This window comes from Harpia harpyja, unplaced genomic scaffold (genome assembly GCF_026419915.1).
Source record: "Harpia harpyja isolate bHarHar1 unplaced genomic scaffold, bHarHar1 primary haplotype scaffold_54, whole genome shotgun sequence".
NCBI classification, from domain to species: domain Eukaryota; kingdom Metazoa; phylum Chordata; class Aves; order Accipitriformes; family Accipitridae; genus Harpia; species Harpia harpyja.
The window spans coordinates 1,259,554-1,275,597 of record NW_026293414.1 but is presented as its reverse complement, the minus strand read 5'-3'; the positions used below and the strand labels follow the sequence as shown (position 1 = coordinate 1,275,597).

Here is a 16,044-nt window from a genome sequence, read left to right as displayed (position 1 = left end):
TTTTCCTCTCTCCACTCCAGAAGGTCATCCAGTGAGAGCCAGTACAATTTGCTCAGCAGGTGGCAGACCAGGCTGGGACCTGTAAGTATTCTACAGAAATTCAATGTATTACTACTTGTAAGCTGTTAAATGAGGCTGTAGCACTTAACTTCTGCAACAGCTGATTTGTAATGAAGTAAGTATGCAGAAGATAGTTGTGGAGAATACAAGTGGTTGTTAATTTTTAAATGGCCTAATTTGAATTTGCTTTAACAAAGGGGGTCTGTGCTTGCAGTAAAATTATTTAAAATAAAACTGCAGTACCTGATTGAAAAGAGGACTCTGAAAAAGGAACTCTTTGGGAGGAAACCATAATTACCTATCAAAATTAAAAACAATTAAAGGATCAGGTGGAAAGCCACCCTTTTGATTACTGGCTGAACAGGGCTGTAGAAATTGATTTCCCAATAGAAGTCAGCCTGCAGCATTCTTTTTCTAACAACTTAGTTGACACGGATTGAGCAAATTCTTGGAAAAGTCAACACTGTTATTTTATGACAATTTTGAGTTTCTTCACTTTAGTCAGCCCAAATAGCCAAGCTGCTTTCTCTCAATTGGAGAGAGAGGAGTCTGTTTTATCTATTATTGCAGTGTCAGGTCAGTCCTTCCTTTTGGTATATATGTGTTATAGATAGATTTATTAAAGATAAACCAGAACAAAACCCAGGATCCATCCCACAGATTGTCTAAAATCTCCAGTTCAGGAAGCAAGAAAATAACAATTCAGGGACAAGAGCAGGCCAAATACATCATCATGAGGCAACAGCATAGGAAGCGTACGTGGCAGAGATAAAAGAAGTTGGAGAGAAGATGAGTTAATATCTGTGCCGTACGGGCTGCCTGCAGCTGTGGCTTGGCACTGCTCTCAGGCTACTGACCCAGCTTCAAGGTGGAAAAAAAAGTGGCTTTCTCTGAATGCTGGCATCAGGAGCAAGGTGCTTTAACTTGCCAGCAGGTGTCTGCAGGCTTTTTTTAGCATGAGTTTGTGTGGTAGGAATGGAAGGTGTAGCTGGTGTTACTTCAGTGAAGGTCAGGGGTTTTGGGGGTTTTCTTGGTTGGTTGGATTTGGTTTGTTTGTTGTTTGGGGGTTTTGTTTTGTTTTGTGCTATCAATTTGGGGGGTTCAGGAGCTGATTTCCATTCATTCCTCCTCCCAAGTGGTGAGGGTGGAAAAGGTTGGAGTGATAAATTTCTACCTGGCTGGAGGCAAGCTGACCTCATGAGTCGGAGAGACGCATTCACAGTGAAGGCTCATACACCGCCCTGATGGCTGAGGGCAACTCCCTGAACTGTAATAGTGTAAACTTATCCGTTGTCTCTCGGAGTATGCAGGAGAAATGGCTTGCAGCTTTGTGAAGCTATGAACAAGTGACAAAACTTGGAACAAATCAGTTTAACTTCTTGTATAAAATTAGGATCTCTCAGAACAGAAGTACATTGGAGCTGTTCACTATGGTGGAGAAATCATAGCAAGAGTTGGCAAAATACTAAACTGCCAGAGACTTCTCATTTAAACAGAAGGCTGATGGATGAATAGGTAGTATGCCATGCATGCTACTTTTTCTCTTAAGATCTCTTCTTTGTATATGCCTGGCAGTCTGGTACAGTTGAGAGAGAGAGGTAAGATTTTTTATTTTCTATTTTTTTTTAATACCAAAAAGGGAACAAATTCTATTGGGCATAAGTAACTCTCTCAATAAAACTTTCCAAGTGCCATTTTCCTCAACTTTTAAGTTGTGAGATCAAATTTTCAGTAATACATCCAAGCAACTGAAAAATACCTGCTATTGCCTAAAAGAATTTGCCCTTAACAATGTCTATCTAATTGATATTGTCCTTTATGTCAATCTCTAATTATAGTCTCTGTAGGAAGAATGGGGCAATGAAAGGCAGATGGTGGCCTTCTGTACACTGGAAAGATCTTGGATGCTAGCAAAGTCTAAAACCCATTCTTGTGTTGTGCAAACTTTCTGAAGTGCGAGTTGTACACTGCAAGTAATGCGTAAAACATGTAGGAAGTTGCTGCTGTAGGTGTTTTAATTTAGATGTAATGCACAGCAATTAAACATAGGCTTTCCTTCTGCATTTGTTATGAAAATGATAGCATAAGAAGGAAAATATTCATTATGACTATTTTTACTTATGAAGTGGAAGTTGACAATGCCTATAAACAAGGCGAGGCAAATTAGGTCAAGGCCTAGTTACACTTGCGAGTAAACAGCTGTTCTGACTGGGGAGACTAGTTGATAGGACCACAGTCCTAATACCCCCCGCTCCAGCTTTTTGGAAAACACATAGAAAAAAGTTTGAAAAATGAGCTCATAGAGAAGGGGGGCAGGGGGAACCCACTAGATGACTAAAAGCCATGTCTGTAGTTGGATAAAGCTACTCTGAGAGAGAGAAATCCATCTTCCCTCAGTGGAAAAGTAAAGGCAACAATTAGAAATAAGGAGATGTAATAAGCTATCTTTTCAAAATCAAGTGTTGAAGCTGTTCTTTGAGCATTTCCTCATGCCATTCCAGACGAAGTGGGTCAGATATGTTGAATAGTTCTCAGCATCTCTTGACTAACCCAGCTAATATTTGAAGTTGTCTGTATGTGAAGTAGGAAAATATCTGGTTTGAATAATGGCATCATTAATCCCTTTAGCCTTAGGGTCTGGATATGGACTCTTGTCCCGATCCAATATCGGGGAGGGTTCTTAAACGATCCCAAGAGCAAGATTAAGACACAAACGAGGTCAGATGCCGTACAACCTTACAAGTTTTATTTCCTATAACAACTGATAATAGCGACAGGACAGAGGGAAGAAGAAAGGAAAAAGAGGCAGACCTAAGCAAGAAAACAGAAGAGATATAGCAAGACTAGTTACCACCACCACGAAGCCAGCAACATCCCGTTGACTCAGTCTCGATGCAGGTGATGGAGGGTCCAGGTTCCGGGTTCCAGCCAAAGTCCCAGTTCCAAGCGCTGCAGGTTCTCTTCAGTTGCTTTTCAGTGGCAGTTGCTTTTCAGGTGCTTTTCAGTTTTTTGAGAGAGGAGTACGCAGTTCTTTTATTGTCCCGGTCCCCATGATTTCTCCGAAAAGTCCACCCATTTCCACGGAGCTCATTACCATATGTGCCGCCCTGTGGTCCTCCATGGGCGCATGCCCAGGTGTTCACGGTGGTTTCTTCACCTTGCTCGTGGGCAAGCACAGCTTGGTAGGCACTGCTAGCTTCAGGCGGATATGGTGGTTTCTTCAGGGACATTTTGCGCGTACTCCCCCACAGCAACAGGATGTTGAGGCTCTTTGCAGCAGCAATGTCGAGACAAACATTTCCAGCCAACACAGCCTCTTGCAACTCTTTGACAAGCATGATGAGTTGTAGAGACCTTTTTAATGTGTCTCCCCCTTTTGCTACTAGTGTTTCTGTAGAGACCCTTGATCCATTAAGTACAGTCCTCACCTCCTGTCCCACTCCTTTCTCTCCCCTGGTTTCATCTAGTAATGCAAAGTAGGGGTTTCTTTCTCCATTTTTCACTTTCCAAAGCAAGGGTTCTGTGGTGTAAAAAAAAAAAGCTCATGCTGCTTTTAATTTAATATTGGCCTGCCATGTCAGTCCTGTGCTGCTTCTGACTGCAAAGAAGTCTAAGCAGACAGGGCAAGCAGAGGGTTGGAGGTGAAAATGATGCCTTGTTGTGCTTGGAGTTCCAGGGGCAGTAACCTTGTGGGCCTCCAAACCCAGGTGCCTGGTGTCCTGCTCAGCCTAACTGGGCAGTGAGCTAGCTAAAGCAGGTTTGAGCACCTTCTACAAACAGAGCTTGACTTGTGCTGCTCTGCATGCTGACATACAGCTCTTGGATTTAGATTAAAACAGATGTATGTACAGCTAAGCCTCTGAACTATAAAAATCGACCACTGTGTTTAAGAGCACAAGGCTCTGCTAGCAACATTAGCTGCAGATTGGTTGATGTTTTCATTCATCCTCTTCCATAAACAAAACCAAGGTAATGCTGAATTTGCTGCAACAGCTCTGTTTAACAGACCACTTTGTTATATGTCCTTCCTCTACAATCAACTATAATGTCCTTCCAGAATCAGTAGAAGCACAGCAAAGACATTGAACTAAAAGAAGCCAGTGTTAAATTGTCTTGTTTAATGTTAGCAGGAAGCTGATGGGAATATCCTTAAATCAAAACTGATATGAAACACATTTCATGTGTCCAAAACTTGTGCTGTATGTAGTGTCACCCTTTGTGGCTTTCAAACTTTTTCTCATTTCCTGGCCATCAGTTCTAACTGTCTAGCACAATGCAAATAAGCTGTCTTAAGAGGTTAGCAACTTGGATCTTTTCTTATATCCACAAATGTTTTTTTAAAAAAAGTAGTTGTGACTTCTAAGTTAGGTCAAGTTATCTAAAAACCAGAAGCAGGATCTTTTTTCCCTGATTTATGTTAATGCTGGGCAAAAGAGCAGAAGCTGATTTGGAAACCTGTAAGTGGAAGGGTGTTTTCCAGTAACATGGTTGGTTTGTTGGTTTTTTTTCTTTTATGGATGTCGTGGTTTAACCCCAGCCAGCAACTAAGCACCACGCAGCCGCTCACTCACTCCCCCCCCAACCTGCACCCAGTGGGATGGGGGAGAAAATCGGGAAAAGAAGTAAAACTCGTGGGTTGAGATAAGAACGGTTTAATAGAACAGAAAAGAAGAAACTAATAATGATAATGATAACACTAATAAAATGACAACAGTAATAATAAAAGGATTGGAATGTACAAATGATGTGCAGTGCAATTGCTCACCACCCGCCGACCGACACCCAGCTAGTCCCCGAGTGGCGATCCCCCGCCCCCACTGTGGACACATATTTAGCTAACAGTCACAAGAGCATTCCAGATGCCTTTAGAAGACCTTGAACAGAATAAACAAGAAGACAAAAAAAGAAAGATGCCAATTAGAAGAACACAGGTGCACATTCCAAGATAAAGGGAACTTGGCACAAAGAACCGCAATTCGGCAGTTTATCTTGACCAATTAGACTGAGACAAGTTTCGCGTGTTTTAGTTAATATAACCAATTGTGTCCTAAGTTTATGCGCGTGTACAGTGTTAGTATAACCAATTATATCTTATGTTTATGCGCGTGTACAGCGTTGATATAACCAATCATATTTCATGCTTGTGCGCATGTACAGTGACTTTGCAGAATATGTGACTATAAGTATGTGTGTGTTTTAGCAATAAAGTGTCGTCTGCTGTCTGCTCTCAAGATTACAGGCGTCCGTCTACTTCAATCTCCTCAAATGGTGACCCCGACGTGATTGCGGGCCGAGAAAACGCTGGAATTGCTGGAAGTGTGTCCGGAGGAGACTCTAGCCGAACGATCGTCTAGCCAGCTGGACTGAGCCGACAACCTTCTCCCGGGAGATCAATCACCCTGCTCGTTTGGAAGTAAGGTGAGTGGCTAAGAGGATTAAAATGGGTGCCCAGATGTCTGTGGAAGAAGGGGCAATTGTACGAATGCTTTCGCATATCCTCTCCGTGAGAGGGATTAAGTATGATTCAAATACTTTACGTATGATGCTGAAGTGGCTTAAGGACCATGGAGCCCCCACTTCGAATGTAGAAGTCTTTGAAGTTAAAAATTGGGAAGAAATGGGAAAAGTAATTTGGGACTTTGTATCGCGTGGGGACGTGAAGGCTCAGAAAATCTCTGCTATGTGGAGATTGGTGCTGGAAACGTTGAAAGCCCTTAAGGCAGAAAAGGAGATGGCTGCTGCTGTAAAAAATTTCAATTCAAGATACCCCGGAAAAGAAGAGAAATGTGTGTGGTGAGGTGGTAAATAATTCGGACAGTGATGAGGAATTAAACACCGAGGGAGATGTCACTAATGGAGGCAACGATCAACCTTTAAGTAACCTGCCTCTCGAGCAGAGACCTATCCCCTCTGCACCTCCCTATGAGACAGATACATCCCCAGGAGAAGCTATAAAAAAGCGATGGAAGGACATAAATGATAAAATGTTAACCGAAGGTCTAAATCCTGTGGCTTTTCCAGTTACAGTCAGGCAGAATGCCCCAAATGTGTGGCAACCTTTCAATTGGGATTTAGTAAAAGAAGTACGGAAAACAGTAATGGCTAATGGACTGTCTGCTCCGTTTAGTCAGGCGTTATTGGAGAATATATTTTCTGGTCAAATTTTAACGGGCTTTGACTGTACACAATTGGCTACAATGATTTTAACCCCGACTCGGCGTCTATTATGGAAGGTGAAATGGGCAGAATTATGTGATTTAGCGGCACTGAGAAATTTGGACCGCCCAGAAGGAGATCCGAGGTATATGATCACTTCTGCTCAAATGATAGGGACTGGTGACTTTGCAGATGTTAATAGGCAAGCGAGGCTACCGGTGGAAGTATTACAAGAATCAGCTTCCTTAGCTCTGAAGGCAATGGTAACCTTGCCTGAAGCTGGAAAGTCAGAACAATCATTTACAAGTGTAAGGCAGGGTAATACGGAACCTTATCTGTCCTTTATTGATCGTCTGCGAGATGCTATTGAAAAGCAAATAGATAATGCTGATGCCAAAGAAGCATTGATAATAAAATTGGCTGTGGAAAATGCAAATGCAGACTGTAAAAAAATACTACAGTCGATGCCAGGAAGAGTGACGCTAGTAGATATGATAGAGGCCTGTAACAAAGTTGGGTCTTTGGAGCATAAAACTACATTAATGGCCAATGCTTTTGCTGTAGCCATGCGAATGGATACAAAAAATGTTAAGAAATGCTATAAATGTGGACAACCGGGACATTTGCAATTTCAGCGTAAAGAAGGGCGAAACAAAGTGGAAGCTGGGCCTAATATATGCCCTCGTTGTCATAAAGGGAGACATTATGCTAACCAATGTAGATCTCATTTCACAAATGAAGGTGTAGCTCTGCCACCTCGAGGTACCCCATCGCCGGGAAACTACAAGAAGAGTGCGAGGAGCGGTGCGATGACCCCAACAGCTCCGAAAGGATCCCAGAACAGCGCCAAGAAGGATGTCTGGCAGAATTGCCAGCCCGAACAGCTGGAAGTGCCGGAGTGGATGTCTCAACAATAGAAACCATTCTACTATGGAACTCTCAGGTACACCGTGTGCCAGTAAACGCACAAGGACCATTAGGTAATGGGCTTAGTGCCCTGTTGTTGGGATGGTCTAGTATAACATTACAAGGAATTTTTGTGCTTCCCGGGGTGATTGATGGGGACTACACAGGTCGCATTTATGCTATGATTTGGATGCCGTCTCCACCAGTATCGATACAGGAAGGAAGCAGAATTGCACAGCTAGTCCCTTTTAAAGCAAATGTACCATGTAAGGTTAATCAACAGCGTGGCAATGCAGGGTTTGGATCTACGGGATTAGAAGCTCAAATTATGTGGTCAAGGGAGATCAATAAAACAAAACCTAGTATATCAGCAGAGTTACAAAATGCAAAGAACAGGCCAGAAAAAATAAAATGACAAGCTTTAGTGGACACTGGAGCAGATGTAACAGTTCTGTCGTGGGAGGACTGGCCTGTTACTTGGGAGCTTTCTGAGATGGATTCAAAACTGTTCGGTGTGGGAGGATTATCAAAAACTCGACAAAGCAAATATATGATTCAATTGATTTGTCAGAATTCAGTTTCTTATATCAAACCTTATGTAACCAATATCCCTATGAACCTGATAGGCAGGGATGCATTAAGTCAAATGGGATGTGTGCTTAGTACAGGAGACAATTTTGTGGCGCGGCCATTGATGGGCGACCACGCCTAAAACTGAAATGGAAAACAGAGGAACCGATTTGGGTAGATCAATGGCCGCTGACTGAATCTAAGGTCGCCATCTTGAAACAGTTAGTACAGGAGCAATTGGAACAAGGGCACTTGGTGAATACCACGAGCCCTTGGAATACACCAGTTTTTGTCATTCCAAAACAATCTGGGAAATGGAGACTATTGCATGATTTAAGAAAGATAAATGAAGTAGTGGAAAATATGGGAGCCCTTCAATTAGGGTTACCCACGCCTACTCTGATTCCACAAGGATGGACCATTTTGATTATTGATTTAAAGGATTGTTTCTTTACAATATATTTAGACCCAAAAGATGCGGAAAAATTTGCCTTTTCTATCCCCAACATAAACAAACAGGAACCCATGGAACGTTATCACTGCGTAGTTCTGCCACAAGGAATGAAAAATTCTCCAACCATATGCCAATCCTATGTATCCCAAGCTCTAAAAGGGTTTAGAGAACAAAATCCAGACTTGATTATTTATCACTATATGGATGATATCTTGATAGCAGGGAGAAGAGAGTTATCCGAAAAGCTCAAAGAATTGACTACACAATTGTCTGATTTTGGTTTAAAAATAGCACCAGAAAAGGTACAAAAAATGCAACCATGGAAATATTTAGGCTGGAAGATTTTAGAAAAAACTATCGTTCCACAAAAACTGGAAATTACAGACAAGATTGAAACATTGAATGATGTGCAAAAATTACTGGGGACAATCAATTGGGTTCGAACACTGTTGGGAATAGATAATGAGCTTCTGACCCCTTTATTTGAAATGTTACGAGGTGACACTACCTTAACGGCACCTCGACAATTGACTCCTCAAGGTAAACAAGCATTACAAAAGATAGCAGATCTAATATCCCAGAGTCAGGCTTTTAGAATTAAAGAAAATCTTGACATTAATCTTAGCATTTTAAACCGAGAAAAACAACCCCTCGGGATCATATATCAATGGGAGGGAAGTCACAAAGACTTGTTAATAATAGAATGGATCTTTTTAGCTCACCAGGCCCAAAAAACCATATTTTCTCGAATTGAAATGATTTCAGAATTAATTATAAAGGGGAGACATCGGATTATTGAGATTTGTGGACAAGAACCACACACGATTGTCGTTCCTTTGACTCAAGGATATTTACAATGGTGTCTACAGAATAGTCTAACTTTACAAATTGCTTTTGCAGATTTCGAAGGAAAGAGAGATATTCATCTTCCTGCACACAAAATGTTTACCTTGCTACAAAATATACAACTAGAAGAAAAAGAATTGTGTGCAGAGTTACCTACTGATGGTCCTACAGTATATACGGATGGCAGTGGAAAAACAGGAAAGGCAGTAGTAGTTTGGAAAGAAGGTCAGGTATGGAAAAATCACATTGTCACATGTGAAGGCTCCCCCCAAGTGGTGGAACTTCAAGCTGTAATAGAAGTATTTAAAAAGTGGCAGGATGTTGAGGTCAATATTATTGCTGATTCTTTAGATGTGGTAGGTGTAGTAAAACGCTTGAGATGGGCTTATTTGAAAGAAATTGATAACATCACATTGTTTGAAAAATTTAAGATGTTGCTATTTCTGTTAAACCAACGGACAAAGTGTTATTATATAATGCATGTGTGAAGTCACACCAGTTTGCCTGGATGGATCACAGAAGGGAATAAACGAGCTGATTTGCTAGCTAATCCTGTATGGACCGGGCCACCCTCCAATAAACTTCTACAGGCACGTGGAGCTCATAGTTTTTTCCACCAACCAGTGAAAGTATTAGCCAAACAGTTTCAGATTTCTGTAGCAGATGCCAACGCCATCATTCAATCCTGTGCTGAGTGCCAGAAATTATCTGGGCACGGAGATGGCGCTGTAAATCCTAGGGGTCTGCAGTCCTTGCAATTGTGGCAGACTGATGTGACTCATGTACCAGCTTTTGGAAAATTGTGTTATGTTCATGTTTCTGTTGATACATATTCCTTGATGATATGGGCCACAGCACTTGCGGGCGAAACAAGCCGACATCTACAAACACACTTACGACAAGCATTTGCAGTAATGGGTGTCCCGGCCCAGATAAAAACAGATAATGGACCATGTTTTATAGCACAACGGACTCGGGAATTTTTTCAGCAATGGGGAGTTACTCATATTACTGGCATTCCTCATTCTCCCACAGGTCAAGCTATAATCGAACGTACTCATAAAGTATTAAAAGACTTTTTGGAAAAACAAAAAAAGGGGGAATTAGGGGAACCTCCTTCAAATAGACTCATGAAAGCAATAAATGTGATGAATTTTTTGACCCTGCGTGGAGAGTCAGTTGTCCCCCCTGTAGTTCGGCATTTTCAAACAATGAATAGTGGGATTCAAAATATTGATAATGGGTGGAAAGTCTGGGTTAAAAATATGGAGCGTCAGCAATGGGAGGGACCTTTTAAAGTAATAACGTGGGGCCGAGGTTATGCTTGTGTCATTACAGAAAATGGGCTGAAGTGGATTCCAACTAAATGGACGAAACCTTATGCTGAGATTGATATGGAACACGCTGACTGTAGTAAGCAGCATGACAGTGGCACCGGTGATTGATCCACATCATTTAACACCGTGGGACAGTAAGAATGTTTGGGTGACACTGACAAAAGCTATTAATCAAACCTCTTTTTGTGTGTCATTGGCATTAACTGAACAGTCTTTTATTCTTATGTATTTTATTAGGTATAATGTTGCTTTTGCCGTGTTTAATTAGCTGTGTTCATAGGTTTTTGCAAAGGGCAATACAGCATGTTGTTACTTGTCGAAAAACAAAAAAGGGGGAATTGTGGACACATATATAGCTAACGGTCACAAGAGCATTCCAGATGCCGTTAGAAGACCTTGAACAGAATAAACAAGAAGACAAAAAAAGAAAGATGCCAATTAGAAGAACACAGGTGCACATTCCAAGATAAAGGGAACTTGGCACAAAGAACCGCAATTCGGCAGTTTATCTTGACCAATTAGACTGAGACAAGTTTCGCGTGTTTTAGTTAATATAACCAATTGTGTCCTAAGTTTATGCGCGTGTACAGTGTTAGTATAACCAATTATATCTTATGTTTATGCGCGTGTACAGCGTTGATATAACCAATCATATTTTATGTTTGTGCGCGTGTACAGTGACTTTGCAGAATATGTGATTATAAGTATGTGTGTGTGTTAGCAATAAAGGGTCGTCTGCTGTCTGCTCTCAAGATTACAGGCGTCCGTCTACTTCAATCTCCTCATACGACGTGACGGAGCGGGTGGCCCTGCAGAGCAGCCCCGGCGCCCTCGAGCATTTCCACATGAAGCTTTTCCGAGCCCAGCACAACCTCTACCTGGCCGGTTTTGCCCTCCTGCTCTCCTTGTGAGTTTGGGGGGGGGGGGGGCAAATCTGGGGGGGGAGTCTGGGGGTGCCGCAGAGCCCGGCTTACCCTGCCTCCCGCAGCCTCCTGCGCCGCCTGGTCACCCTCATCTCGCAGCAGGCCGTGCTGGGCGCTTCCAGCGAAACGTTCTGGAAACAGGCGGAAGGCGCCAGCCAAGCCGCCCGCCGTTACACGGAGGATAACGATGCCTTGCAGAAGGTATGGCGGGAGGCGGGGGGGGGGGGCGAAGGAGGCATCCAGGCGCCTCGGGCCCTGACGTGCCCCCCCCCCGCCAGCAGCTGCAGGAGGCAGGGGGTGACGGGGGCGGCCCGTCGTCCCCCTCCCACGACAAGAACGAGACCCTCAAGGCCAAGGTGGAGAAGCTGAAGGAGGAGCTGGCGGCCAGCAAACGCAGTACGGGCAGAGCTGCGGGGGGGCATTATGTTGTGGGGGGGCGTTACGGTGTGTGTGGGGGGCACTGCTGGTTTATTTGGGGGTGACCCTGACACAGACAACCCCCCCCAACAGCTCTGGAGAAGGCGGAGAACGAGGTGCAGGCCATGCGGCGCCAGGCCGAGGGGCTGACGCGGGAGTACGACCGGCTTCTGGACCAGCACGCGCGCCTGCAGGTAGGGAGGGGGGGGGGCACCCCAAACCCCCTACGACCCCCCCCCCCAACCCCCTTTCAACCCCCCCCCAACCCCCTTTCTTACCCCTTAACACCCGCTCTGCCTGCCCCCCCCCCTCCCCAGCAGCCCATGATGGCCCCTGGGACAAGAAGGAGGAGTGATGACTCGGCCAAGCCTGGCCACACCCACCGGGCCACGCCTTCCCTCCCCCCCATCCCAGTTCAGGGAGTGGGGGCAAAACTTGGACAAGGTGTTTCCAGCCCCCCGGCCCTTACCCTGTGTTTGGGGACCCCCTGCTCTGTGGCAGCACTCCGGGGGGGTGGGGGGCACGGGGGGGCTCTGAACCCCGTTTCAGGGGGTCCGAGCCCCCCCTTTTGCCCATTCCAGGGGGGGTTTCCCCAGGTGTGCACAGTGGGGGAACTCCCCCCCCCCCAAAAAAACACACCAGCTTCTGCTTCAATAAACATGTGGGATCAGGCCACGCTCGTCTCCACCTCCCACCCTCTCGGGGACCCCCCCCCCAGCACCCCAATTTCCCCCTCCCCCAGGTCCCTTTTTACCCCCCCGTTGTCACCCAGGTACGGAGATCCCCGAGGCTCAGCCATTTTTATTGGCACCATGCACAGGAACGGGGAGCTGGGGGGGGAGGGGGGCAGCTCGTTTGTCCGTCCATCCAGGCCCCACGGCCATTGCAGCGTGGGGTTAGTCCGTCCCATCTGTGGGTCCCGTAAGGCTGCAGGGACGGCCGTGGGGGCCGTCTCACCGTGGGGCTGGCCGTCTCGCCGTGGGGCCGGCCGTCTCACCGTGGGGCGGGTTCCTCCACGAGCGGGGCACCCCACGCGCTACAAGGCGGCGTGCAGGGCCCGGGCCTGGCCCCGCAGCGCTTTGAATTCCCTCTGCACAAAATCCGTCAAAGCTTTCCGCATTTCCACCTGGGGGGGAGGGGGGGGGGAACGAGCCGGGCCCCGTCGAGCCGTGGCGCCGGGAAGAAGAGACCCCACAGAGCCGTGGGGCAGAACGGGGTTGTTTTGTGTGTGTCCCCCCCCCCGCCGTGGGGCAGCTCCCCCAGCGCTCACCGTTGACGTACCCTCCGCCCGGAGTCGCTCCAGGAGGGGCCGGACGCTGAACGGTCGCCCCACGACCACCGTAATTCGCTACGGGACAGCGTCAGTAACCCCCCAGCAGCCCCCCCCCCACCCCAAAGCCCACCGCCTGCCCCATAGCCAGCCGCACAGCCCCCCCCCCCCCCCCCCAAAGCCACCCTACCCTGCTCTCAGTTAGCGAGGTTTAGGAATACCTCTGTGGTGCCGCTTTTGGGAGTTTCTCCTTGGAAATCGAGGCAAGAGACGCCTTTCCCAAGGTGCAGAAGAAACCGCGTAGACTTGTGCGTACTTTCTAGGTCATGCAAGTAAAGCCAGATGCCAGCCAGAGACCGGGAGCGTGTTTGCATTTCTCCCCGATAAGTCAAATGCCCTATTTTTCATGGGTTTCTCATAGGAATAGGAATCGTGAGCGGGCACAGAAGGGTTTCTGTGCTGGGATACAGGTCATTGTTTTGTCATCGCAGCTTGCACGGTGCCGTTTTGAGCGTTGACAGCGCACCAATGTTTACCTACTGCTGAGCGGTGCTTATGCAGAACCAAGGGCTTCTCCGTTTCTCGCTCTGCTGCCCCAGTGAGCTGGCTGGGAGGGGACACAGCAGAGACCGCTGCCCCGAGCTGACCGACGAGGTACCACGGTCCGTTCCACGTAGTGTCACGCTCAGCAAGAAATTCGGGACTGGGGGAGTCTTCCCAAGGCAGCCGTCGCACCGAGATGGCTGGGCGTCTGCCTGCTGGTGAGAGGTGGTCGGTGGTTGCTGTCACGTCCGTTGGTTTCCTTTCTTATTCCCTGCGCTTGTTAAACTGTCTTTATCTCGACTCCCTTAGGTGACAGCCTAAGGAAAATGGAGCCTCCTGGGTCTCAGAGTAATTCCAGAGCTAAAGCGGCGACAGACATCGGCTCTGGATCAGATAATACGTGCCGACGCTCATCGCTGACCCAAGAAGACATGCTCCTCCTGTCCTACCCGAGGGTTTCAAATCCAACACGCTTTCTTCCTAAAGCAGGACGCTGCCTTATTTACTTGTAACGCCGTTCCTACGCTCCTTGAGATGCGGCTAGAGGTGGGTTACGCAGACCATCAAGCCGCCGTTTGGGAGCACCAGAGCCTTTTGGGTACTGTTCGTCACCACCGTTTGCGTGAGAAGGGAACTAAAACACAATAGACGGCGAGAAATTTAACCTGCCGTGGAGATAGCTACGGTGAGCAAGTCCGATTTTGTGCTTTACAAAGCATCATTTTTAAAATTCAACCCTGAGTTTCGCAAGTGTAGACCCTTATTTTTATAATGCGAGCCTCAATGTTAGGGCAAAAAGCATCAATTTAAAAGACCAAAGCCTACTTTGGGGGGTGCAAACAGTCATTTTTAAGGTCCAGACCCACATATATGGAGTACAAAAACTAATTTATTAGCTCCAAGGTCCGTTTTTAAGGTTCAGAGACTCATTTTAAGGGCCCAGAGCATCATTTTTAAGCCCCAAAGTCTGATCTGGAAGGACCAAAGCCTCATTTGTAGAGTCTAAATCCGAATTTATACAGTCCAAAGCCTCATTTTTACTTTCCAAACTCTTAGCTTTGCCTTCCAAAGCCTCATTTTAGTTTCCAAAACCTTCATTTTTAGGGTGCAAAGGCTCAGTGTTAGTTTGCATAGTCTCATTTTCAGGGTCCAAAGCCTCTTTTTTAGGATCCAGACAGGCATTTTTAGGGTCCAAGCTGCATCTGGAGTGTCCAAACCCTCATTTGGAGGGTCCAAAGCCCACTTCTAGGGCTCAAAGCCTCATGCTTAGGTCCCAAAGCCTCATTTTTAGGGTCCAAAGCTTTGATTCTAGGGTTGAAGGACTTCAGTTGTAGGCTCCCAACCCTCTTTTTAAGGTACAAACCCCTCACTTAGGGCTCAAAGCCTCATTTCCTTAATGCCCGAGGCATATAATGAGCATCCAAAGACCCATTTGTAGGGTCCAAAGCCCCATTTTAGGGCCAAAATCCTTGTTTTTAGGCTTTAAAAACGGCCCTTTGGAAATGGTGACTCATATGGGCCCTGGCAATATGAAAGAGGGGTCTCAGCATCCCCGGGCCCCCCGCTGCCTGCGGCTGTCTGAACCTGTCCCAGCTCTTTCTGGGAGACGGAGATCGCCGCAGGAAGGGGTTACTGGGAGGAGGTACTGGTCCGGCCGACTTGGGAGGGTCCGTACCAGTTCCTTGTGCTCTTTCTAGTTAGCGCCCAACAAGAAGAGGGTGGAAGACGACCTCCGGCAGAGCCTGCCGTACCTGCGGGACACTCGAGCCACCTTGCCAGCGGTGGCCATCAGGTTCATCGGTGGGCCACAGTCCTTGGCCGCAAGGTCTTGCCGCACGGCACCCGAGGAACCGGAGCTGCGGGATATCTGCGACGGCGAGGAGGGGCTGGTGGGGCAGGGGACGGGGACTGGGCAGGGTGCCGTGGTCTGCAGGGGACTCCTGGGGGTCTCTGCAGGCAGTGGGGGGGGGTCACGGCTGCTCCGCTGCCTTCTCTTGCGGCCCTCCCACCCTTGGCGAAAGACCCTGAACTCTCCGTCAGGACTCCGGCAGCGGAGGAGATCTTCGTCCCGATAAGAGAGATGCCAACGTCGGGATGGAGCCTGCAGTCGCTGTGCTGCTGGCCCCTGGTGAGCCCTGAAGAAGTGAAATCCTCCTCTGGAAAACAGCTGTATTTTAATAAATTTAGGGTTTTTTTAATAAAGCTGGAACAACAAGCCCAGTCCCATGCTGTCCTTCCCATGGAGAACACCCAGAGCGTGCTGAGCAGACAGCGTCATGCCTGGCTTGTGCTGCTGCCTGCAGGACAGCACATGGGACCCAGGGTGTCCTTGCAGAAAAGTCCCAGCTGCTCCGCTGGACCACAGAACCCAGAGAGGAGGAGGAGGAGAGAAGCTTTAGCCCAGCCTGCCTCTCCTGAGACATCTCAGGGCACCCGTGGTCTGCCGAGCTGGCAAATTGTCATTTGTCCTGGCATCTAAACCCTCTCGTTTACAGGGGAGGTGTGCTGGTTTGGGCTGGGATAGAGTTAATTTTCTTCACGGTAGCTGGCATGGGGCAATGT

At 47.0% G+C, this 16,044-nt stretch overlaps 1 non-coding gene across 1 annotated transcript; it reads right to left on the bottom strand.

Moving 5' to 3' along the window:
* Positions 1–13,819: 13,819 nt before the first annotated feature.
* On the bottom strand, positions 13,820–13,904 carry LOC128138535 (small nucleolar RNA SNORD45). Its single transcript, XR_008234070.1, has one exon. It is a non-coding gene; the product is annotated as a small nucleolar RNA SNORD45 (small nucleolar RNA).
* Between the last annotated feature and the right edge of the window lie 2,140 nt (positions 13,905–16,044).